This window comes from Narcine bancroftii, chromosome 4 (assembly GCF_036971445.1).
Source record: "Narcine bancroftii isolate sNarBan1 chromosome 4, sNarBan1.hap1, whole genome shotgun sequence".
Classification (NCBI taxonomy): Eukaryota; Metazoa; Chordata; class Chondrichthyes; order Torpediniformes; family Narcinidae; genus Narcine; species Narcine bancroftii.
In genome coordinates, this window is record NC_091472.1 from 271,363,809 (window position 1) to 271,388,751 (window position 24,943).

Here is a 24,943-nt window from a genome sequence, read left to right on the forward strand (position 1 = left end):
AGTGCTGGAGAGTTGTGCTGCTAAGCAGGTGTGAGAGGTTTAATAACAAATTCATCATGAACAGAGCCTGTGATTATTTCATTTCTGAAGAAGATACTTAGAAGCTAGATTACTATATCCTTCAGTATTAGTCTGTACATAAAGTGTGTAAAATCTTATAATGTCTCACCTTACCCTTTGCACAAAAGTTCCATTATATTTTTATGATTACATTTTTGATGTTGGATATTCAGTCACAAATGCAAGACGTGCTGCCATTATACAAGAAGGGGCTTGTATACAGTATAATTACTTCAAGGTAATTACCACACTATAAAACAAAACTTTGTTCTATCATGGATGGGGTTACAACTGAAAATTGCAGGGTAATGTGTGTGTGTGTGTGTGTGTGTGTGTGTGTGTGTGTGTGTGTGTGTGTGTGTGTGTGTGTGTGTGTGTGTGTGTGTGTGTGTGTGTGTGTGTGTGTGCATGATTAATAAAGCAGATACAATTCTTAGTTTTATAGAGGCTTAGAGTATAACAGAAAGGAAGCGATACTGAAACTTTGAAGCTCTGGTGTAGTCTCAACTGGGGTATTGTTTTCAATTCAGGTTGCTAGGTTAGATTAGATTCAACTTTATTGTCATTGTGCCAAGTACAGATACAAAGCTAATGAAATACAATTAACATCCAACCAATGTAAAAATAAAGTTCTATATACAAATAACTACATGTGAATATAAACAAGCATATTCTGACAGTACAATGTGAGGGACCACTCAGCGCTGTGATTTAAGGTTCAGCAGGGTCACAGCCTTGGGGGGAATAAAAGCTCTTCTTGAGCCCGCTGGTTTGAGAGTGGAGGCTCCTATAGTGACTACTGGATGGAAGGAGAATTTAAAAGTCCATAGTTAGGGTGAGATGCATCCTTGATAAGGCTTTTCACTCTGCACAGACAGCGTTTCTGTTAGATATTCTCAATGGTGGGAAATTTGATGCTGATAATCCATTGGGCAGTTTTCACTACCCGCTGAAGTGCTTTACGGTTTAATACGAGGCAATTGCCATACCACACTGAGATGCCATAGGTGAGTATGCTCTCAGTGGAACAACAGTAAAAATCCATCAGTATCCTGGGACAGAGGTGAACTTTCTTGTTGCTTCACAGGAAATAAAGGCGCTGTTCCATATTTTTGATCAAGATGGTGTTCATGGACCAGGTGAGATAATTGGAAATGTGAACACCAAGGAATCTGAAACTTGATACAGATTCTGCTACAACTCCTTTGATGTAAATAGAGCATGAGTGGGGCAAAAAAAGAAAACTGAAGAGGATAGAAAATTATGATGTGTTTGGATACTGGGAGGCAGTTGACATTGCTGAAGGAGTTGAAGACTAAAAGTTACAGGTGTAAAATAAAGAGGAAGAAAATTAAAACTGACACAAGGGAAAGTTTTTTCTCTCTGCAGTGTGTGGTTGGACTTAGGAATGCAGTGCCTGCAGACGTGGTGGAGACAGGTTTCTTTGTGGGTTTCAAAAGGGATTTGGATAAATATATGTTGTACAAAAATTTGCAAGGCTAGGAATAAAGGTCTGGGGTTGAACTGTGTGTTGCTCTGGTAGGAAGCCAGCATATTATTCGATGGGCTAAATAGATTCCTTCTGTGCTGTAACAATTCTATCAACATAGACCAGTTAGTTACTTAAATTGGTTTCTTATCTGCTGGTTCCTTGCCATGACTCAAATTTACCTCATGGTGCCCTCTTCCATGGATCCCTTCTCTGGGAATATTCCCTGATCCCTGAGAGCACCATGCCATTCCAAATGATTCAATATGTTTCCTGAAAAATTAAAAAGAGAGACAGGAATTATGATTACCATATATTCATCTGACCCTTGGATTCATTATCTAATTTGCAGTTTAGATCAAAAGGGAAGAATACACTATTTTCCTTACAGAGTGGAAATTTTTTATAAATTGCAATGGCTCACAATTGCCTCTTTGAGAGCTAATTTCATATCCATGCTTTCAGTCTCTGTTTGTTTCTCATCTGGGCAATTGTATCTGTTCATCCCATGTTGTACTTGGGGTTTTGGAGGCTCCGTTTCCCAAAACAAAATCCTCAAATTCCCTTTTAGCAGTTAGGCATCATAGACTTTCAGAAGAGATTGATCATTACATAATATGGTCCCTCACACAGGGTGAAAATGTCTTGTACCTTCTATTGGCCTCTCCATCATGTGACTGGAGTCAGCATGGAGCCAAATCAACTTTCCTCTGCTTTGGACAACATTGAAGTGTTTTTTTTAATTACATGCCCCACAATCTTCTTACATACTGAAATCTTTTTATTTGCTTTGCCTGTTTCTTGGCTCGATAGGGAGCAAATAAATATTTTGGTGATGCATGGACTTCTCTTTCAGTACTTTAATTCTCCATTATGGTGCTGCTTCTGATACCCATGAGGATCGGAGGATCAACAGGCCCCATGAGGTAGACCATTCCTGCAATTTCTCACAGATGGCCAGTTTAAAATTTGGTTTATTTTCTCTGCTAACCATATTGAAATGGGGTTTGAGCTAGATGTGATTTTCCTTGTCATCGAGTAATACTACACATAAACAGACTGTCCAATACTGAAACTCTCAAATCCCATTTTATTCTCTAAGTATTCTCATCAACTCTTCCCAATCTTCTACCATTGATCCACATACTGGGAACAATTTACAGTGATCGATTAACCTAAAAACACCATTAATAATGTCATTGTAACTGGCACGATCTGGCCTGTGAATTGGGTTTCCTGGACTGATAACTCTTGGGAGTTTGTATCCTATTTAGTGTCTTTGTCATCCATTACACTGTTGCAGAATTTTAGAGGAATGCTTCTATCCACTTAAATAAATTATCCATCAAATCTAGCTAATATTTATTGCCTTTATTAAAAATTGGAAAAAGGTCCAATTAAGTCCAACTGAATTCACGTTCTTGGACTCCACTTCTCAAATGTGACCTGATGATGCCTTCCTTCTGAATCTGTTTGACAAGTGCTTCTCCTGTTCTAATAGGATTGTGATAATAATTGTTAATTAATGCACCCTCCCATTTTCCTTTCTAGAGGTTGTTTGCCTTCTCCTTTAAAGTATTTTTTTTCTAACTGCTCCCTATGGTGGTGCACTTGGGTCCATCCTTGTTTTTAAAACCATAGACCATAAGTCATAGGAGCAGAAATAGGCTATTCAATTCTGCCTTGCCATTTAATCATAAGCTGATCTATTTTTGCACTCAGCCCCATTGTCTGGCTTTCTCCCCATAACCTTTGATGCCTTGGCTAATCAATAAACTATCAATTTCTGCCTTAAATACACCAAATGACTTGGTTTCCACAACCATCTATGGCAACAAATTCCACAGATTCACCACCCTCTGGCTAAAAAAAATCTGCATCTCTTTTCTAAGTGGATTGCCTGCAATTCTGAAGTTGAGACCTTATGTCCTGGACACTCCCACCTCTGGAAACGACCTTTCTGAATCTTTTGATTCCACGCCTTTCAACATTCAAAATGTTTCAATGAAATCCTCAATTATTCTTCCAAATTCCAAAAAGTACAGGCCAAGAGCCATCAAATGTTCCTCATGTGGTAACCCTTTCATTCCCTTTCTATCACTGTCTCTTCACAGTTGCCTTTTTCACTTCACACACCTTCCCCTTAGGTTTCCCTTGAGCTCCAAATTGAAGTAATTGGGCTGATGCACAATAAACTTTATAGCCAACTTCCTTACAACAAATTACTGGTGTTTCTGGAGCATAATCTGGCAAGTGAACTTGCAAGCATAACAGGGACCATAAGATCATTGTTCACAGTCAGTGATTTGGGAGAAGTCCCTGTAATTCTATGCTATCTCCCTATATTTCTCTCATGGTCTCTAAAGACAATAGTCAATTGACAAAAGCAGTATGATCACAGTGTGTCTCTGATAGGCATTCATAAATGTTTTGAAGGGATCTGTTCTATCCTTCAATGCCTACATTTAGTTTCCTCCATTTCTAAACAATATGTTCACAGACAGCCTTATGACTCAGTTAATATGATCATGCAATACAGAACCCCAAACACCTCCATCTCTACCTGCCATATCCAGACCAATATTTAATCACCCACATACACTGACATTGAACTAATTCCAACTCACGTTCTCTGATCCCCATCAGTTTCCCCAGGTTCTACCACTCACTCACATTAGGGTCAATTCACACTGGTTAATTAGTCACCCAGCCTGCATTTCCTTGTGATATGAACCCAGATCAACCAGAGTAACAGTAAGAATGTGCATATTCCACACACCATGCGAGTTCCATTTTGAACCTGTTTTGCTTAATGGCCAGCAACTCTAACAGTTGCATTGAAGTGCTACCTCTAAACTCTAGGACCCTGCTCTTTTGTTCCCCAATGAGCGCCACTTCTAAATATTGTCAAAGAATTCTAGAATCTTCCAACATAGAAACTAGTTCTTCAGCCCACCATGTCAATGTCTGCATCTCATATGACTCTATTCTGAATACACTTTCTAGTACTCAGACCAAAGTCCACAATGCCATAGGGTTGCAAGTGCTCCTGTAAATACTTGTGATTGTACTTGTTGGCACTGTTTCTTCAATCATCACTTCCCAATTTTCAACCACCTATGGATGACAAATATTTCCTTTAATTCCCTCCACATCTCTTGCTGTTTATCCTAACCCTATATCCTTTGTATGTATATCTGCTAATGGAAGGATATTCCTAATTTTCAACTCTATCTATGCCTTTCAAAATTTTATGTTCCTAATTAGCACTCTCCCCTTCCCCACCACCTCCCACCTCCCCTGTCCCCAAAGCCGTCTACTCTGCACGAAAAACAAACACATCATTTCTATATTCTCCTCATAACAGAGACACTCTATTCAAGGCAATATCCTTATGAATCTCCTGTGCCTCCTTGTCAGAAAAATCACATCCTTGGTATCATGTAGCAGACGGAACTCTTCATCATACTCCAACTGTAACCTAACCAATGGTTTACATGATTTCTAATATAGCCTACATGATTTCATATTCTTGCCAATGAAGTCCAGTATCCTGTAAGTCTTCTTCAAATCTATCTGTACTGCTGCCTTCAGAGATCCTTGGACATATACACAAAGGCCTTCCTATTCCTCTATACTTCTTCCTCGGTTCATACTGTTTATTCAATTAATCTGAGGAATTTTAATCCTCATGTATCATCTTGCAATATTCGATTTATATTCTCCATGTCATTTCTTTCGTTGATCTCATCTTCACTATCAACAACAACACAAATTTTTGTGTCATACCGTAACCTTGTGCATCCTATCACCATACCAATTTTATTTCCAATTTGCCAAATTACCTTGATTTCTAACACTGATAATTTGAACCACTTTCTCACACGGAACCTTGTCAAAGGCCTTACTAAAGTCCATGCATTCTACCTTAATTGCACTACAGTCATCAACACAGTGAGTTTCCTCTTTGAAGAGTGAATGGGTTCACTCATCAGCATTCTGGGCACTGACAGTCCCAAAAACATTTCCAAGTGAATCCAGAATTAGTGGAACCAAAATTGCAATTTCTCTGCACATTTGTTCATCTTGCCAACAACCACATAAGAGTAATTTAAGGGAGGAAACAGATAATTAAGCTTTGATAAATATATGTCACCTCTTCTAGCATGCAGTCTGTCTTCAAAAATACATTGCAAGCCTTTTGGCTATTTCCAGTATATTGGGATATTAGGCCTGTTCTTTTTCCACATGCCAAACCATGAAACTGCCTGAACTATTTAATGTTATTTGAATTAAATATTTTATTTCTCTAGGTTTAGCTGCATTGGCCAAACAGAACTTACCTGAAGCCTTTACATTACAGATGTCTGAGGTCATTCATAAATTCAATATGTATAAAATAACAATAGCTGCAAAGGATTTGCAGAGATGAAGTTCAGATGACATTGTGAGCCGTAATATTAAAATATTTTAATTTAAACAATTCCAAGAAGCCATGAGATGGTACCATGCCAGTGATCCAGACCAATAATTGTCAATTACTACATACAAAATTTGTCTTTCTAATACATAAAAATTTCGATAAATGGGAGGAGGTAACACAATGACAGGCGATGCCTAAGAGAAGGATATTAAGTTGCATTACACAAAGAAAAGCAGTCAGAACAGATTAAATGGAGACAAAAGTGTGGTGTCACGCATGTACTCTATTCTTAACTTGCAAATATTTGCAAAAATGCCAAGTGCAATCAAATACACTGGGCATTTGAATATATGCTAAGAATTGTAGTTTGTTGAGTTTTAACTGAGTTTGATTTAAAGCTTAAAATGATTTATTGACTGCAAAGTATTTTGGTGTGTCCAAAGGTAATCTAAATCAAATGCAAATAATGAGAATCTGGAGGAACTCAGCAGGTCAGGCAGCATCCAGAAGAAGAAATGGTCAGTAAATGATCAGGTCGGGAACCTTAATCAAGTCTAAAGTAAGAAAGGGTGATAAGATCTCATTATTTGCTCAAGGTTCAATATTCCATTTACAGACATATACACAAAATTGTTTACCCTGTCAACAGAGTAACAGACCTTTCCGGCCCACAAGCCAAACCTGTCCAATTACACCCAATTAACCTACAACCCCCAGATGTTTTGAAAAGAAGGAGGAAAATGGAGCACCCAGAGGAAACCAAAGTAGACATGGGGAGAGCATACAAACTCTTTACAGAGAATGCTGGATTTGAAGCCCAGTTCCTGACGCTATAACAACATTGCGCTAACTGCAATGTTAGCCATGCTATGTATCTCTTTTTAATTTAATGTAAACTATTGAAGTTGCTTTATTTTTATTTTTATTTTTTTTTCTCTGCCCCTCTGCCCAAGAAACCAGTATAAGCTGTCTCATTCAATATATTTAAGAGACAGTTTAATAGATTTTTGCATAGTAGAGGAATATGGGGTTATGGGGAAAAGCCTGATAGGTGGAGTTGATTCCATGACCAAATCAGCCCTAATCTAATTAACTGGTGAGCAGGCTGGATGGTCCAGATGGTCTGCTCTGCTCCTATTTCTTATGATCTCAGGAAATACCTGATCTGCTGCAGCGAGTTAATTATTTAGGAGCATTTAATTTATTATCAATGAACTCATTATCTCTTGTCCTTTAACTTTTCTTTACAACACTAATGATTTCACCAATTCACTGCTACCTTTTTCAGATACATTGGCATGCTTACTGCTGCAGACACCCAATGAGTCCAACTGCCCTTTATTGAGAGACGTGAGCCAGGCTGTACTGGTTATGTTACTAGATTAGTCATCCCAAGCCCTTGGACAAGCAATACAGTCAGCACAAGTTCATATTCAAAATTTGAGTATTCATAAAGTTATTTCTGTTTTGAATGAAGTTGAAAAAGTCGAAGAGTAAAATTCACTTTAACGCTGTCAGATTGCAATAAAGTCTCAAGTGATTGAATGATAGCTTTCAGAATCGTAAGTCTTTTATTGTTGCCTGGTTTGCCCAGCTATGTCTTTGTGAGTTCCAGAACAGGCAAAATCAAGAAATGGTACTTAAAACTGAGGATCCATCATGAGAGAACCACAATGAATTATGACGTTTCTGAAAATAACAAAGAAGGAAGCACATTACTGATAGGTTAACTCAAAGCTCCGCAGAACATCAACACCTAGGCATCAACAAACAGGGAAATGGATTTACTTAACTCTAACATGGGATGTTTTTGACACAGAGATTACCAAACAAGTAATCCAGAGCCTGGATTATTAGTTTGTTGACAATGGACCAGAAATTAATAAACCAAATTTCAAATCACCCTTTCATAGTTGTGAAATCAGAACGCATAAAAAAAGTCTTATTGATTGTAAATTTTCTTAGTGTTTATTATTCTGACCAATATGACCCATATGTTACTCCAGACATACAAATGTCTCTCAGTTTTACCATTATTGAAACAAAGAATAAAAATGGACAGAGCACCTGGCAACAGTCTGGACACCAAGTTCAAGTTCTGGGCTAGCCATCCTTCTCACAAAAAGCTGAAGATTGGTGTCTTGTCAGGAACAACCTGATATTGTTATATACATAGAATCATGCCTTACTGTCAATGTGACAAACTTCTCCAGCACAAAAGCTGCTCATTGCAACAGGACAGGCAGCACAGTGATGTACCAGCATGAGGAAATGGCATGGGAGCCCTTGACATTCATTGCTGACTCCATGAAATTCCACAGTATCAGATCAAATATAGGCAAGGAAATCTCTTTCGGATTGTCACCTGCTGCACACCTCTTTTCTGTAGAAATATCATGAATGCAGAATGCAGCACAGCCAATTTCCAAGTTGGTCAAAGCCTTGCAGACATGGATGTCAGATTGAGGCTGTGGCAGGGAGAGAGTAGGCCAGCAAAAATCAACTTGATTTAATCCTCAACAACCTATCAGTGACAGATGCATCTTCCCACAGCAGCAGCAATGGATGTGAGCAGCTCACAGCCCTGTGGAGTAAATAGAAGACGAGAATCTGTGGGTTTATCCAGAACTGTTTGACTCCTGACCTTATCTCAACCTTGGAGCAAACAGGAATCTTAAATGTATCAATTCCAAAATGAAAGTAACCTTCACATCGCGACAACATTTAAAAGAGGTATTAAAGATATTTGGGAAAGTGAGGTCAATGGGAATCAATTAGATACCGCTGCCGTGGTTAACATAACATATAATAACATAACAATTACAGCACGAAAACAGGCCATTAGGCCCTTCTAATCTGCACCGAACCAAACACTCCTCTCTAGTCCCACCTACCTGCACAATGACCATAACCCTCCACCTTCTTCTCATCCATATACCTGTCCAGCTTTTTCTTAAATAATAAAAATGACTCTGCCGCCACTATTTCTCCCGGAAGCTCATTCCACACCGCTACCACTCTCTGAGTAAAGAAGTTCCCCCTCATGTTACCTCTAAACCTCTGCCCCTTAACTCTTAACTTATGTCCTCTTGTTTCAATCTCTCCTACTCTTAATGGAAATAGTCTATCCACATCCACTCTGTCTATCCCTTTCATAATCTTAAATACCTCTATCAAATCCCCTCTCAACCTTCTATGCTCCAAAGAATAAAGACCTAATCTGCCCAATCTCTCCCTGTACTCTAGATGCTTAAACCCAGGTAACATTCTGGTAAACCTTCTCTGCACTCTCTCCACTCTGTTTATATCCTTCCTAAAATTAGGGGACCAGAACTGCACACAGAACTCTAAATTAGGCCGCACCAACGCCTTATACAATCTCAACATCACTTCCCAACTCCTATATTCCATGCAATGATTGATAAAGGCCAGCATACTAAAAGCCTTCTTCACCACCCTATTCACATGAGTTTCTACCTTCAGGGAACGATGTACCGTTACTCCTAAATCCTTCTGCTCTTCTGTATTCATCAATGCTCTCCCATTTACTACGTATGTCCTGTTCTGATTTTTCTTACCAAAATGAAGCACCTCACACTTATCAGCATTAAATTCCATCTGCCATTTTTCAGCCCACTTTTCTAAGGAGCCCAGATCCCTCTGCAATCCTTGAAAACCTTCTTCATTATCCACTATTCCGCCTATCTTAGTATCGTCTGCATATTTACTAATCCAATTCACCACCCCATCATCTAGATCATTAATGTATATAACGAACAACAATGGGCCCAATACAGATCCCTGAGGCACACCACTGGTCACCGGCCTCCAACCTGACAGACAATTTTCCACTACCACTCTCTGGCCTCTCCCTTTCAGCCAATGTTCAATCCATTTGACTATCTCAAAATTTATACCTAAAGACTGCACCTTCCTAACTAACCTTCCATGTGGTACCTTATCGAAGGCCTTACTGAAGTCCATATAGACAACATCCACTGCGTTACCCTCATCCACATTCCTAGTGTCCTCTTCAAAAAATTCAATCAGATTGGTCAAACAGGACCTTCTGCCCACAAATCCGTGTTGAGTGCTCCTGATCAGACCCTGTCTATCCAGATATTTATAAGTACTATCTCTAAGAACTTTCTCCATTAATTTACCTACCACAGACGTCAAACTTACAGGCCGATAATTGCCAGGCTTCCTCCTTGAACCCTTTTTAAATAACGGAACCACATGCGCAATATGCCAATCCTCCGGCACTATCCCCATCTCTAATGACATTTGGAAAATTACCGTCAGAGCTTCTGCTATTTCCTCCTTTACTTCTCTCAATGTCCTGGGGAAGATCCCGTCTGGTCCCAGAGACTTATTCACCTTTATATTCCTCAAAAGCCCTAACACTACATCTTTCGTAATCACTATATTCTCCATATTTACCCAATTTGCTTTTTTTTATCTCACATATCCCAATATCCTTCTCCTTGGTGAATACTGAAGAAAAGAAACTGTTCAATATCTCCCCCATTGCTCTAGGCTCCACACACAGTTTTCCGCTCTGATTCTCTAGGGGACCAATTTCGTCTCTCGCTTTCCTTTTACCATTAACATATTTGTAGAACCCTTTTGGATTAATTTTCACCCTGCTTGCTATAGTCTCCTCGTACCTTCTTTTAGCTTTCCTAATTCCTCTCTTAAGATTCCTCTTACATTCAATGTATTTTTCAAACATCTCCTTAATTCCATGCTTCTTATACCTAATGTACGCCTCCCTTTTTCTTCGAACCAAGTTTCCAATATTCCTTGAAAATCACGCCTCTCTCAAACCTTTTGCCCCTCCTTTTAACCTAACAGGAACATAAAGCTTTTGCACTCTCAAAATCTGATCTTTAAAAGACTTCCATCTCTCTACTACATCCTGCCTATAAAAGAAATTGTCCCAATGCACACCCTGTAAGTCCTTTCGCATCTCCTCAAATCTAGCTTTTCCCCAATCAAAAATCTCAACCCTTGGCCCTGACTTATCTCTTTCCATAATGACATTGAAGCTGATGGCATTATGATCACTGGACCCGAAGTGCTCGCCAACACTAACCTCCGTCACTTGACCCATCCCATTTGCCAACAGTAGATCTAACACTGCTCTTTCTCTGGTTGGCACCTCTACATATTGTTGTAAAAAACTATCTTGCACACATTTCACAAACTCTAACCCATCCAGCCCTTTCACAGAATGTGTTTCCCAATCTATATGTGGAAAATTAAAATCTCCCATAATTACAACCCTGTGCTTATCACAAATATCCACTATCTCCCTACAGATTTGCTCCTCTAGGTCTCGGTCCCCTCCAGGTGGTCTATAATACACCCCTACAAGTGTAACCTCTCCTTTCCCACTCCTCAGTTCCACCCAAATAGCCTCCGTGGACGAGCCCTCTAATCTATCCTGCCTAAGCACCGCTGTAATATTCTCCCTAACAAGCAATGCAACACCACCTCCTCTTGCCCCTCCGACTCTATCACACCTAAAGCAACGAAATCCAGGGATATTCAGCTGCCAATCACATCCCTCCTGCAACCATGTCTCACTAATCGCTACCACATCATACTTCCAAGTTTCAATCCACACCTTCAGCTCATCCACCTTTTTTTACAATACTCCTGGCATTAAAATATATGAATTTCAGAGATTTCCCAATTCTTAATCCCTGCTTTCCCTCATCTTTAATAACAACAATATTTCCTTTTCCTGCCAATTGCCCTTCATCTTCTTCCAGAGCATTTCCTTTCTCTATCACTTTCCCATCCATATTCAAATACTTACTACAAACTTTCTTTGTTTGCATTCCAACCTTCTCCTTACTGCTCTGTACTATTTTGCTCCCTCCCCCCAACCATTCTAGTTTAAAGGATCCTGAGCAACCCTAGCAAGTAGCCCTACCTACTTAAAAGATATAATTTAAGGATGGTTAATAAATGCTGATTTCACCCATGCTACCTAATTCCTATGAAATTAATAAGTAAATAAAAACAACTCAGAACACTAAAATGAGGGAAAAAATTAGACATTTGTCATTGTGTTGACCGAAATCCATTGGACAGATAATCCTTCTTCAATTCTGCAGTTCACAGAATTTTTAATGTGTCAATTGATTTGTTCAATGGACCTAAAAAAGAAAGATCTAGTGTAACTCCACACCAGAAACTATGGTCACTGAAAATATTCCAATTGAGAAAGCTCTCTCCTGGAAATATTGCTTACATGATAAGTTGTTAAAAAGGAAAGTCTACAGATGCAGTGATTATAGTGCAATACACAAAACTGCTAAAGAAACTCAGCAAGTCATGAAACATCTATGGGAAGTAAAGGGCAAGCAACATTTTGAGCCTGAATCCCTTGTCAAAGTATGAGCAAAATATAGGCAGGCAATTCAACAAAAAGGTGAGGGAGGAGAGGAGAGGAGGACAGCTGACTGAATTTCCATGTTAATGTATTTTAAGACCTACTTCATAGCTTGTTTAAAGCTAACTTAACTTGAATACTTATTTAATGAACAAATGCATGTTCAATTTCTTCAGCAGGCTTATTTTAAGGGCATTCTTAACTCATTTGTGCCAAATAGCTTAATGAGTGCAATAAAATGAACATTGATGACTAATTTGGTACTGACTCTTAACACCCATGCTAAACTATTCAACTTTATCCACTTTGCTGCCAACTTCCACTCTGATCTTAAATTCACTCACTTCATTTATAGCAACACTCTCCCTTTTCTTGATCTCTCTGTCTCCATCTTGGGAGACAAACTCTCGACACATTTTTTACAAATACATCAGTTCTCACAGCTACCTCAACTACACCTCTACACACCCTTCCCCATGTATGGATTCCATACCTTTCTCTCAATTCCTCCATCTTCATCACATCTGCTCCTGGGACGAGGTCTTCTATGCCAGATAATCAAACAACATAACTTTTCTTCTACCACCTTCAAATCAGACCTCACCTGCACATCCTTCATTACCTGCACATCTGCCGTGGCCCCCTCCATCCCCATGCCCAACAAGGACATGATTCACCTTGTCCTCACCTACACCCCACCAACCTCCGCATCCAACATATTAGCTATTTCCTCTACCTACTATGTGATACCACCACCAGGTACATCTCTTCCACTCTCTTCCTTCTGCAGGGACTGCTCCATCTGTGACTTCCTCTTACATTCCTCCATTCCCACCAATTTCTCCCTTGGCACCTACCCCAGTGACTGAAATAGGTGCAGCACTTGTGCCCACACCTCCTTTCTCACCAACATTTGAGGCACCAAATAGTCCTTCCAAGTGAAGCACAATGCACTTGTGAATCTTCAGGAATCATTTACTGTATAGATAAAGTGCCAATTAATGAAGTAGACAAAGATAATGTAGTCAAACAATAATCATGGGTTTTATTAGCAGAAACTAATGGTACAAAAATGAAATACAGTTATACCCAAGGGTTGAACCAGGTAGGGCCATATTTCTTAGAGGTTCAGTGTCTCTGCTCCCGTCTGGGAATTTAACATTAGCATAATTGGGTTTGTGTGCAGTAGCTAAACTGGTTGGAATAGTGGGTCCGTTTTATGCGTCCAAGCGTGGCTCTTCAGCAGTATGATTCCAGGCTCAGATAAACAGGCTGGCCAGTTCATCACAGTTCCTGATTTCCTAGGAAAAGCAAACAAACATTCATGAGGTGTTTGATTTGTTGCAGTACACAATTAAGACCGAATAGAATGTAGCGCTTCAGGCGGCACTTCCTGCCACCGGATAATAGGGTAACCATGTGTCTTTAATGCAAGGTTAATAGTCTTCCAGGCTGTAGCATTAGCCCTTTCAACCTCCCCTTTGCCTTGTGGGTTGTAGCTCATGTTACGGCTTGTGGCAACGCCCTTTCGTAGTGGGGCTCGCCACAGTTCAGCGCTCATGAATGCTGAGCTTCTGTCTGTATGAATGTAACTGGGAAAACCAAAAATACTGGAAATTCTGTCAAGTGCCTTAATGATAGACACTGTTGACATGTCAGAGCAGGGTATCGCGAAGGGAAACCTTGAATATTCATTGATTACAGAAAGGAAATATACATTTTTGTTGTTGGAAGGAAATGGCTCCTCTTTATGCTCCCATTGTGGTCTCCTCTATATCAGAGAGATTGGATGGAGACTGGGATCATTTTGTTAAGCATCTTAGCTCAGACTGCCACAATAGTATGAATCTCCCAGTAGCCACCCATTCCATGCCATTCCCTTGCTGATATCTGTCCATTGTTCCATGCATTGCAAGACTGACATCAACCACAAATTGGAGGAAAACACCTCGTATTCCATCTGGGAACCCTCCAACTGGATGTGATTAACATAGACTTTTCTGGTTTCTGTTCGCCCCATCCCTTCCCACATATTTCCCTATATCTTCTTCCTCTAGCTCTGTTTCTCTCTCCCCTTTTCCTTCTGTTTCCTTTCACAGAGCCAAAAGCAACCTTTCCTCTCTCGTTATATCCAATTAACACTTTTTTGTCTGTTGGTCTGATCTCGTCCCCCTCCTATTCTTCCCTTTTCATCAGTCCTTTAGTATAGACTCCGCCTGCTTTTTACTCATATGTTGACAAAGGGCTCAGGCCCGAAACATCATAATGTATCTTTACCTCCTATGGATGCTGCGAGATCTGCTGGGTTCCTCCAGCATTTCTGTGTTTTTAATACAATCACACAAGACTTTTGTGTTTCACTGCAATAAAATACACAGAACAGAATCTACTTAAACACAATAACCATCTGATTAATACTGCACAGAGAAGAATGTCAATCTCATGTGCCATAAAATTTATGCTGCACAGGACCTTGGACTGTGTTTTTGGTGAATCTTTGCTGGAACTTTTCTATTTTTTTTTAAATTTGAACTAGGGCAGTTTTAAAATGATTGTTTAGGAGTGAGAGGATAGATTTTGTATATTTGCAATTCTGTTTTCCATAAATGGGCAGAAATTTCAGTGGTGCTTGATGATCAATTCATTTCAGATCCTAAAATGTACTCCCAATGCAAGTAGCCCAGTCTTTCTTTTCTTTGGCTTGGCTTCGTGGATGAAGATTTATGGAGGGGTAATGTCCACGTCAGCTGCAGGCTCGTTTATGGCTGACAAGTCCGATGCGGGACAGGCAGGCACGGTTGCAGCGGTTGCAAGGGAAAATTGGTTGGTTGGGGTTGGGTGTTGGGTTTTTCCTCCTTTGTCTTTTGTCAGGGAGGTGGGCTCTGTGGTCTTCTTCAAAGGAGGTTGCTGCCTGCTGAACTGTGAGGCGCCAAGATGCACGGTTTGAGGCGATATCAGCCCACTGGCGGTGATCAATGTGGCAGGCACCAAGAGCTTTCTTTAAGCAGTCCTTGTACCTCTTCTTTGGTGCACCTCTGTCTCGGTGGCCAGTGGAGAGCTCGCCATATAACGTGATCTTGGGAAGGCGATGGTCCTCCATTCTGGAGACGTGACCTACCCAGCGCAGTTTGATCTTCAGCAGCGTGGATTCGATGCTGTAGTCCAGTACCACATGCTAATTCCCAAATTCTGCCTTTTGCTTGTGTTTATTTCTGCTGCTATCTTATTGCTTGAACTCTTATCTCAGAATTAAATATTTATTGACTTAATCATTATATCAGTGATTTGGGTGGATAATCTGGAATATAACCAAGAGAAGTACTTGCACTGTTTGGAGGTGCCATGCATCGGATTAAATAGAAGCCATTACGGATTGCTGTAAAAGATTTCTCTGCTCTTTTCTGGGCACAATGGAGTTCTTTTGGTCAATATGTATACCTCATTCAAACCCCTACCTGGCTGATCCAGCCAGTTACTTGACTGATATTTGCAGGTTTATTGAGTATCAAATGTATTTCTTGCTTCATGGTGAACAGTTTTTAAAATGCATTTATTTGTTGTGAATATACATTGGAAATTGACAGAGGTCAAGTGAATCATTGCATAAATGGAAAGGATTCTATCAAAAGAGCTTTTGATAAAGTACTCTGATTACATTTAGAACCACATATATTACAAGATACTGAAAAGTGTGTTCAAGAGCCACCACAGCATTATTATTCTTAGATACCTGTGCTTATTTATTAATGTCTCCAACTCTGTCATGTCAATTGTAATGTAACTAGGGTTTCATGATGACCTTCACATTTACACTAATTCATTTTGATTTCAGACAGTTTCAGGCAGGGGTCAACATTGTGCTGTGTTGAAAAATACATTTAAATTCATTTTGGTTCAATTAATTTTCATCATATACTAATGCTCCAAAAGTAACATTTTCATCCTGAATTCAACTGTAAATGTAAAGTTAAAATGAGCTTGATGTAACTGGGAAAGAGGTTTATTTATTTTTTACAAGACCAGCAATGCCTCTATTGGTAGCATACAACATGTCCAAGATAATTATAAAAGAAATCATAAAGGACTTGCAGAGAAAGGTCATAGTTTATTGGAAGATTTTAAAATATTAAAAGAAAGTCTGTAATTAATCATTCAATCAGGGAATATTTTCAATATTCAATAACTTTAGTCCAATTCCATTCCAGGTTCATGAACTGACACTCGGTTTGGCTAGGATTATTCACTATTCAGTCCATTATTCTCACATTGGTTAATTGAAAATTATTAGATTGTGTGAAATAAAACTTAAAGATTTTAATCTTTTAATCAGTACTTTGAAGTTTCCTATCCCATGAATATTTTAAGTGCTCTGAAGTAAATTTCTCATGGGTAAATAACTCTAACCTTGATACAAGTGGTTATCTTGGATGAAGGTAAGAATGAAAATTTTAATCATATATTTTCTACTTTCCATTATGGATAGCATTGTGTCATATGTTTCCTACATATTATTTTCTTTATTGGCCAATAAACATAAATAATGCTCAAATGATAATCTTTTGATGAACTATATTATTCAAGTGTCAAGATTTATTGTTCATGGCAATTTTCTGTTTTAAAAAAATTGTTTCAAAGTTTCAGGAATAATAATTATTTGTGACAATTACAACCCTGCATGCAGCTGAGCTTGTTGGGAGGTTTTTATTTCTTTCTCTCCTAAAGTTACTTATTTTGCCATTTTACTCATCTCATTTGTCTTCATGTACCTTTTTGATTCATTCTTTGTGATAGGAGTCTTGACAAACTATGTTCTGTGTTGGCATTTCTGTTGGACTTGATCATTTTTTCAAGTGTTATCCATACATGTATTCCTAACTCAAGCAGGAAAACATTCTTTTACCTTACCCAAAGGATTTAGGAACATAGGAACATAGGAAGTAGGAACAGGAGTAGGCCAAAAATGGCCCATCGAGCCTGCTCCGCCATTCAATACGATCATGGCTGATCTAATTTATGACCTAACTCCACCTACCTGCCTTCTCCCCATATCATTAAATTTGATTTCCAGTTGTGTGTGCTAAGATTTTCAAGTGGAAGTACAATAATATATTCTACCATGCATATATTTAAAGGATAATAATTGTAATCACTTTTCTTATCTTTTGGTGTGTCCTGATCAATTTATTACCCTTTTTTTACACTATTTATGATCTATGTTCTCCTCGAACACTCTGCTGACATGAGTTACAAAGTTGATTTCAATGAGAAACAGCACTTTGGACCTGACTTGAGCCAATTTTGAATCACCTGAACTTGAGGAAAATCATTACCAGATGTGTTCTACATTTAAAATAGAGACTCTGGTGATTGTTTTTGTATGATGAGAGAAGGGGAGGTCTCTTTGCTAACATTCCTCTCCATTAAGTCATGAACTGTGTTGAATGCATTAGAAATATAATTAGAGTAGGTGCCACGACATATTCACCACAAATCAAAAGTTTAATTGCATCATGAGGCAAAAATGAGGTGGATGTAAATGGAACAGCCACTAAAATCTTGGAATAGAGGTTGTACTATAAAATGCTGCAGTGTTTCCTATTGTTTAGTTCATTGAAAATAAATAGTGTTTGCTTCTCCATGTCAAGAATGGAAGAATATTATTCTTTGAATTTGTTTCTATTACATAAACAAATAAGTTTCTGCGATTGTTCAATTAATTCCACATGCCTAATTGTAATTGCATAAGCTAAGATGAAACCTCGAATGTCTTAGTAACCCTTTCAAACTATCTCTTATCACCCTAGTCATCTCACGTCATTAAATTGATTATAATAATTTTATCCAAAACAAAATTATGTTTAACAATGGATTCTTAGTTTTAAGGCTGCCAAAAAAATGCCCACGGGAAACAAAAATAGGGATGGTGCCTTGGAACAGTAATTCCCACTACATTTTGGGAATGACTGGTGTAGCTAAAATGGTATAAGAGAAATCCTGGTGTCCCCATTCCACCATCTCCCTCTAAATTCTAAATGTGTGGCACTGTATTTGAACTCAGAGCAGATGGACTTAAAATGCCAAACCAAAGCATTAAATATACTGGAAATTTAAAATAAAAACAAAAAATGCTGAAAATGCTCAGGAGATAGGAAACAACATTAATAGAGAGAGAGAAACATGGCTAATATTTCATGCTGCTGAGTTTTATTTGAAAGATCAATAAACTTCTAGACTGAAATATTTTCTTGGACAGTTTGCTTCTTTTGAATAATATTGCCCAATCAGTGTGGTGAAGCTAGAAATTCAGATCTGTGATCACACCTGATCTATTGTACTGATTCAGAGAGAGCTGATCATCTTGAGTTCAGTGAAACTGATCTTCAGATGGAGTGTACAACAAATAGTTCATGCATTTCTTCAGTGTGAAACAGTTACCATCCCCTGCTTGCATTATATTGTTTCTCTTTGTTTTCAAAGCACTATGTGGCTCTTCTGCTTAACCTTCCTAGCTCAGTAACCTCCTCCAACCCCACGACTCTTCTGCCCTTCTCTAATTATGTCCTTTCTGAATTCTATCGCTACCATTGTTGTAAGGTGTGGCTTCATCTGACTAGGCTGAAAGCTTTGGAATTTCCCCACTGAAATCACTAAACTTCTCGCACACTGCTCCTCTCACACACTCCTAGAACAACATCGAACAAGAACAGGTCTGCAGGGTCTGCACTGAACATGGTGCCCAAATACAACAAAATCTCTTCTGCTTGTATAAGTTACATATCCCTCCACTCCCTGCACACTCAAGTGTTTATGTAGAAGAGTTTTAAACACTACTGTCATATCTACTTCCTCCATTACCCCAGCAGCCTATTCCAGGTCCTTATTACATACTGCGCAATAAAAACTTGCCTCGTGCATCTCCTTTAAACTCTTGCCCTAACTTAAATGCATGTCCTTAAATATATGACATTTTCACTGAGTGAAAAAGGATTATGACTTTCTATGCCAGTCCACATTGTCCAATCTATATTGTCTATAGAAAAAGAAACTCCAATTTCATTGAATGTTGAAGGTGGTAAAGAATGCAATACTTTTCTTTGTAGATATGGGATTGACCCATATGATTGCAATTTTTTTGTTTATTGTATCATTTCACTGTTTAACTTAATTAAAGTATTTTTTCTCAATATTATTTTAAATTATTCTCTCATGGGCTTATTCTTTGAGATATTATTTTTTCCATCACTGCACACATTCCTTGTAGCTTTGCTTGCAATTGTGAAGAACTAGTAAGCATCTGGGGATAATTTTGTTCACCCTCACGTGCTTTGATACACAGGGTGACAACCTAAATATAATTTATCAAAAAGCATACTAAAGGGTCTCTGTTGGAAGCGAGATGAAATACAACTCCAGTGTCTCATTTGCTATTTCCAAGGAAAAGTGCTCCAGCATGATGTGATTAGGAGAGACATTAATTAAAGTCAAATGGAGATCACGAGTGATGTCGCAGGAAAACATTCAGAGGGGATATTCAATAGATTTTTGAGAGGAAAATAAACTGAATGCTTTGAGTAAAAAGATGTGAAATAAGACAGACGACAATATAATCAAGGATGAATTATATTCATCCGCATTGTGATCAGTACATGATACTGTGAAAACTTGCAAGGCTCACTCAGCCACACAGCAGTTGGTTTCAATAACATGATTAGATTGCTAGTGATTCCTTTCTGTTTCTTGTATCAAGGAAAGCATCCAGAAATCTTTGTCTTAAAGTGTCCCTTCCAAGCACCCGAATCTTGATAATCTGTTGGACTGGATTAGTTCTGATGACTCCCAGGGTGAAATCTTGCAACGTTAACTCAGCCAACCACAACACCATTCCCTAATTACACATAAATCCATAATATCCAGTCATAATTTCATAACTATGTGCATTTAATCTTCCTTATTTCCCATAAATAGAAAAGTTAATATTAAATTATTGTTAATTTGTGAAACATTGGAAAGCATTCACATTGTGCACAGGGTGATTCAGAGAAATCTATTTATGTAATAAATAAAGATGACAGCTCAATTTATTGTTTAAAATACAGCGTGTATAATGGATTAAAATATGAAGGCTTATGGTTTTGTAAATGGCTGCTCATAACTTGATTAATGTGAACAGATATATTGAGTTGTAATGAAACAGATCAATAATTGCTCATACTCAATAGTGCAATGTTTAAATCTGCTCTAAATAAATAAGAGCTCAGGTACTATATAATGGAGTGGATGTCAAGCATAATTAAAGTATTATATGAGCTGAAACAAACAAGATATTTATATTATTTAACACCTTTATTCAAAACAAAAAGGGATATATTAAATTACTGCCCGTTTCTAGTGGCCTCTTCAATAATAATTGATCATTACTAGACTGATTTTCAAATGATGAAGAGCATTTCCAAACTGTGAGACAAAAATGTTTTAAAAATGAGCAAAAGGCTATTGAACAGATAAGTCAGCCGTAATTTGCTCTCCTGCTTGGCATCTAGTGTCTGGCACAGGAAGGAAGTTCACATACTTTCCAATGTGAAAAACCATTGGAATACAATACCACCTCCACCCTCTCAATAACCTTGCCTATTCTACACTTTCCCTTCTCACTTCTCTTAAGGTCCTGGCATGAAAATCAAATTTGTGGGTGTGGTTATGTTGTGTTATTGGGACACATGGGACCTTACCTCAGCATGAGTCAGAGAGGAGGTAACGTGGCAGAGGAGAGGAAAACCAATGTATGTATGTCATTTCACAAAATATAATTGCCTCTAAAGATCAGAATTTTGGAACATAGATCAATGGATTAAAGGAGTCATCTCTCTTGCAGACGAGTTTTCCTTCTTAAGTTTTGAATAAAAGTAAAATTACAATAAGTGATTATATCTGGCGGCAGTTTGTTTAATTCTATACGTCTTAATTTTGCTGTGAAATGACTGTTGCAAATGTTAATGCAAGAATCCTTGACATGCTCAAAACAAATTCTGCTATTTCAATGATAAAACTATCAAAAGGTAGAAAATCAAAACAGGAGAAGGTCATTTGAGCCTGCTCCAACATCAGATACAATCATGGCTATGTGGTAAACCAAATTTATACTGTGATTGGTTACTACCAGTTGCACACACCTCCTGAGTCCAATCCTACCCATTACCCTTTTGCATGCTTCCCATTCACCATGCCATGATCAGTCAATGAGGTTGGTTACTGCTGCAGTCTATAGTCGATAAAAGCCTGTCAGCTTCACAACCTCAGTCTTTGGTGGTAATTGATGGTGCATCAATTTGATTGACTCTAATTTTTCAAGAAAATGGAACAATTTCTGAAACCAAGAGACTCAACATAGACCCTCGATTGTCAGATGCCCCAAACACGTTCGAACTCTGGCTACACTACTTCGCGGACTTGCTGACGGTGATCGCGAATGTTTGCTTTCTCCCCATTCACCCTGTCATGATCAGGTTGATCATTTATCTCAGTGGTTTTCAAACTGCCCCCCTAAACTCACATTCCAACTTAAACAATCCCTATGTCTTAGGTGATTAGTAAGGGATTGCTTAAGGTGGTATGTGGAAAGAAAAAGTTTGAAAACCACTGTTTTAATCCTACCTAATTGACTAGTTATGTGCATGGTTTCATAACTCCAAAGGAAATAGGCCAATGGCAATTTTTCTCAAGCAAAATATTTCAGTAACAATTGGGTCTAGAGCAGTGGTTCTCAACCTTCCCTTCACACTCACATGCATTGAGCAACAACAGAGCACTTATGGCATAGGTGGAATGTGAGTTTAGGGGGTCAGTTTGAAACCCACTGATCTATTTCAATACTATTCTCCCACAATCTTTCTATATCCTTGGTGTTATTAGCCTCCCTTTCTGTATTCTAAAGCAATGAGTTAATTATTCCAATAACATTGTATTAAGGAGAAGGTCATTTAAATATTTGACCACTGATGTGATAAACATTTCTAATGTGGGATGTTTATGCATTAATGTAATTTATGTAATTCAATCCTTTGCAGCACAATAAAATAATTGCCTTGGACTCACTGGCTACAGAACTGCTGTGCATAATAGACAATTGCATTTTTTTCTTGAGAGGCATGGAAGAACACAGAGGTTAGGATCTGGAACAAAAATCAATCTGCTGGAAGAACTTAGCAGATCGAGCAGCATCGTAATCCAATGAAAGCTTCCAATCCAAAACATCGATCATTCTTTTTCTACTACTGATGTTGCTTGACCTGCTGATCTCCTCCAGAAGATTGCCTTTTTATCCTACCTGAGCTTGCAGCAATAGTTAAATCAACGAGGCTTCAAAATGAGCAAATATATTGAAAGGATCGTATTTTAGGTGGGCCTTGTAAAGGAAGATTCATAACTTGGTTTGAAAGCCTTTTCAGCCTATTAACAGCGGTGTAGTGACCACCAGAACACCTTTCTCCTTATCTTATGCTGAGGTCTCTTCCTCAACATAAAATTTAATCAATATTGTTTATTTTCATTTTTCTGTTATCATCACATCTATTATTACCTTCCTTTATCTCCTTGTCTGGGAAAGGTAATCCACCAATATTTATCCATCTATAAACCCACAATCTCCATTACCTCAACATTATTTTTACACCCTGCTTTCTACAAAATTTTCCATACTCAAACTTCCTTGATCTGCACTATATCTTCACCAATTTCCCCACCATTTTCCCAAAAAATATTAAATTCCCCTCTACCAGGGTCAGTGGATCATTGGACGATACCCACTTCACTTCCTGCTAAACAGTGCATACCCATCTTCCTCAGGCCTTGCAAAAGTACAGTTGCTTTGTCTTTCCAACCCCATCTGCCCCATTAACCTTGCAGCCACCTCCAAAACAATGCCATCATCATCTTAGAAACATAGAAGATAGGAGCAAGAGTAAGTCATTCGGCCCTTTGAGCCTGCTCCGCCATTCAATGAAATCATGGCTGATCTTAAAGTTCAGTATCCCGTCCCCGCCTTCTCTCCGTAACACCCTAATTCCCTTATACTGAAGAAATATATCTAATTCCCTCTTAAATATATTCAATGAACCTGCCTCTACTGCTCTCTGTGGCAATGAATTCCACAGATTCACCACCCTCTGGGTAAAGAAATTCCTCCTCATCTCAGTTCTAAATGGTTTGCCTATTATCCTCGAACCATGGCCCTGGGTTCTGGACTCCCCCACCATTGGAAACATCCCTTCCGCATCCATTCTGTCCAGTCCTGCCAGGATTTTATAGGTCTCTATGAGATCCCCTCTCAATCTTCTAAACTCCAGTGAGTACAATCCCAAATTGCGCAATCTTTCCTCATAATTTATTCCTGCCATTCCAGGTATCAGCCTGGTGAATCGCCTTTGCACTCCCTGCATTGCAAGAACATCCTTCCTCAGATAAGGCGTTCAAAACTGCACAAAATACTTCCAATGACTATTTATTTGCCATCCCTCTTTCATTTTGATCTCTGTTGAAGTATTTGTTTTAAAGATTGTGAGCTTTAATGCTACTTTAAGGTTGTTGTTCCTTCTGGAGGTGTGTCATACACCTATCAACTCTCTGATTTCCAGCACTATTTCTGGAAAGTTCTCGAGATAGGCTGTTAGCAACTGTTCCGTAAACTGTCAATGGTTTGTTTGATATCCCAGTATACTTGTCTGTAGATTTAACAATGGACATCATTTGTGATTAAGATCTAAAGAGCTCCATGGTTTGGTATTAGTCTCCATGAAAGCTCAATAACATCACACCATTTTTTGATTAGGACTCTTTGTAGCCTTCTTGACAGGAGTTGATTGATTCTACATCATATCCGCAGGCAGTAAACACTAGGTCATGAATCTGGAGCTCTCACTTATACATCTTGTGGACTGATCTTTTTTGTCATTCTCCTTGTTCTATTCACATTGTCTATCTCATTGCCTTGCAACAGCAGTGTTTTCCTCATTTAATCTCTCATCTCTTTTAACTGATTTATTGCTTTGTTTCATAAATTACATTTTGGCATCTCTGTGTTTGATTAAAATGCATTACATCTTCAATTCCAATGAAATGTCAGTAATCTGAGCATTAATGTTTTCACCTGCTTCCATTGCTGCTGTCTAACCTGTCAGGTATTTTGGTTTGCATTCATTGGTTGTTGGCAGTCAGGTGCCAGTTTGGTGGGAAACTGATAAGGGCATTACATTGCAAATCTGTCTCTGAAATGAGATACCAAATATGTAGTTGAACATCATTTTACATTTTGACCTGATGACAGCAATGATTGTCAGGTATATTCCAAGATTAACAGGATAACTGAATGCCCAACTTTATGGTCCATGCCATTAGCTACATTCCATTAAACTGAAAACCCCTGAACATTTCCCATAATACAGGATAATTCCAGTCAACAGGCATCTCATTCTGAATAACATACATCCTTATCAGTTACAAAAGTACCTGCCGTCTCTTAAATCATAGATGAAATATGTTAATTTCTTCTTGTTGATCCACTGAACACAAA

General features: G+C 38.5%; 1 long non-coding RNA gene across 1 annotated transcript in view; it reads right to left on the reverse strand.

The window, feature by feature from the left end:
• Positions 1 to 13,398: 13,398 nt before the first annotated feature.
• Positions 13,399 to 24,943, reverse strand: part of LOC138760129 (uncharacterized) — a 76,716-nt gene continuing 65,171 nt past the window's right edge. The window contains exon 3 of the long non-coding RNA XR_011355447.1: positions 13,399 to 13,679. This is a non-coding gene — a long non-coding RNA (uncharacterized lncRNA). The remainder of the gene's footprint in view (positions 13,680 to 24,943) is intronic.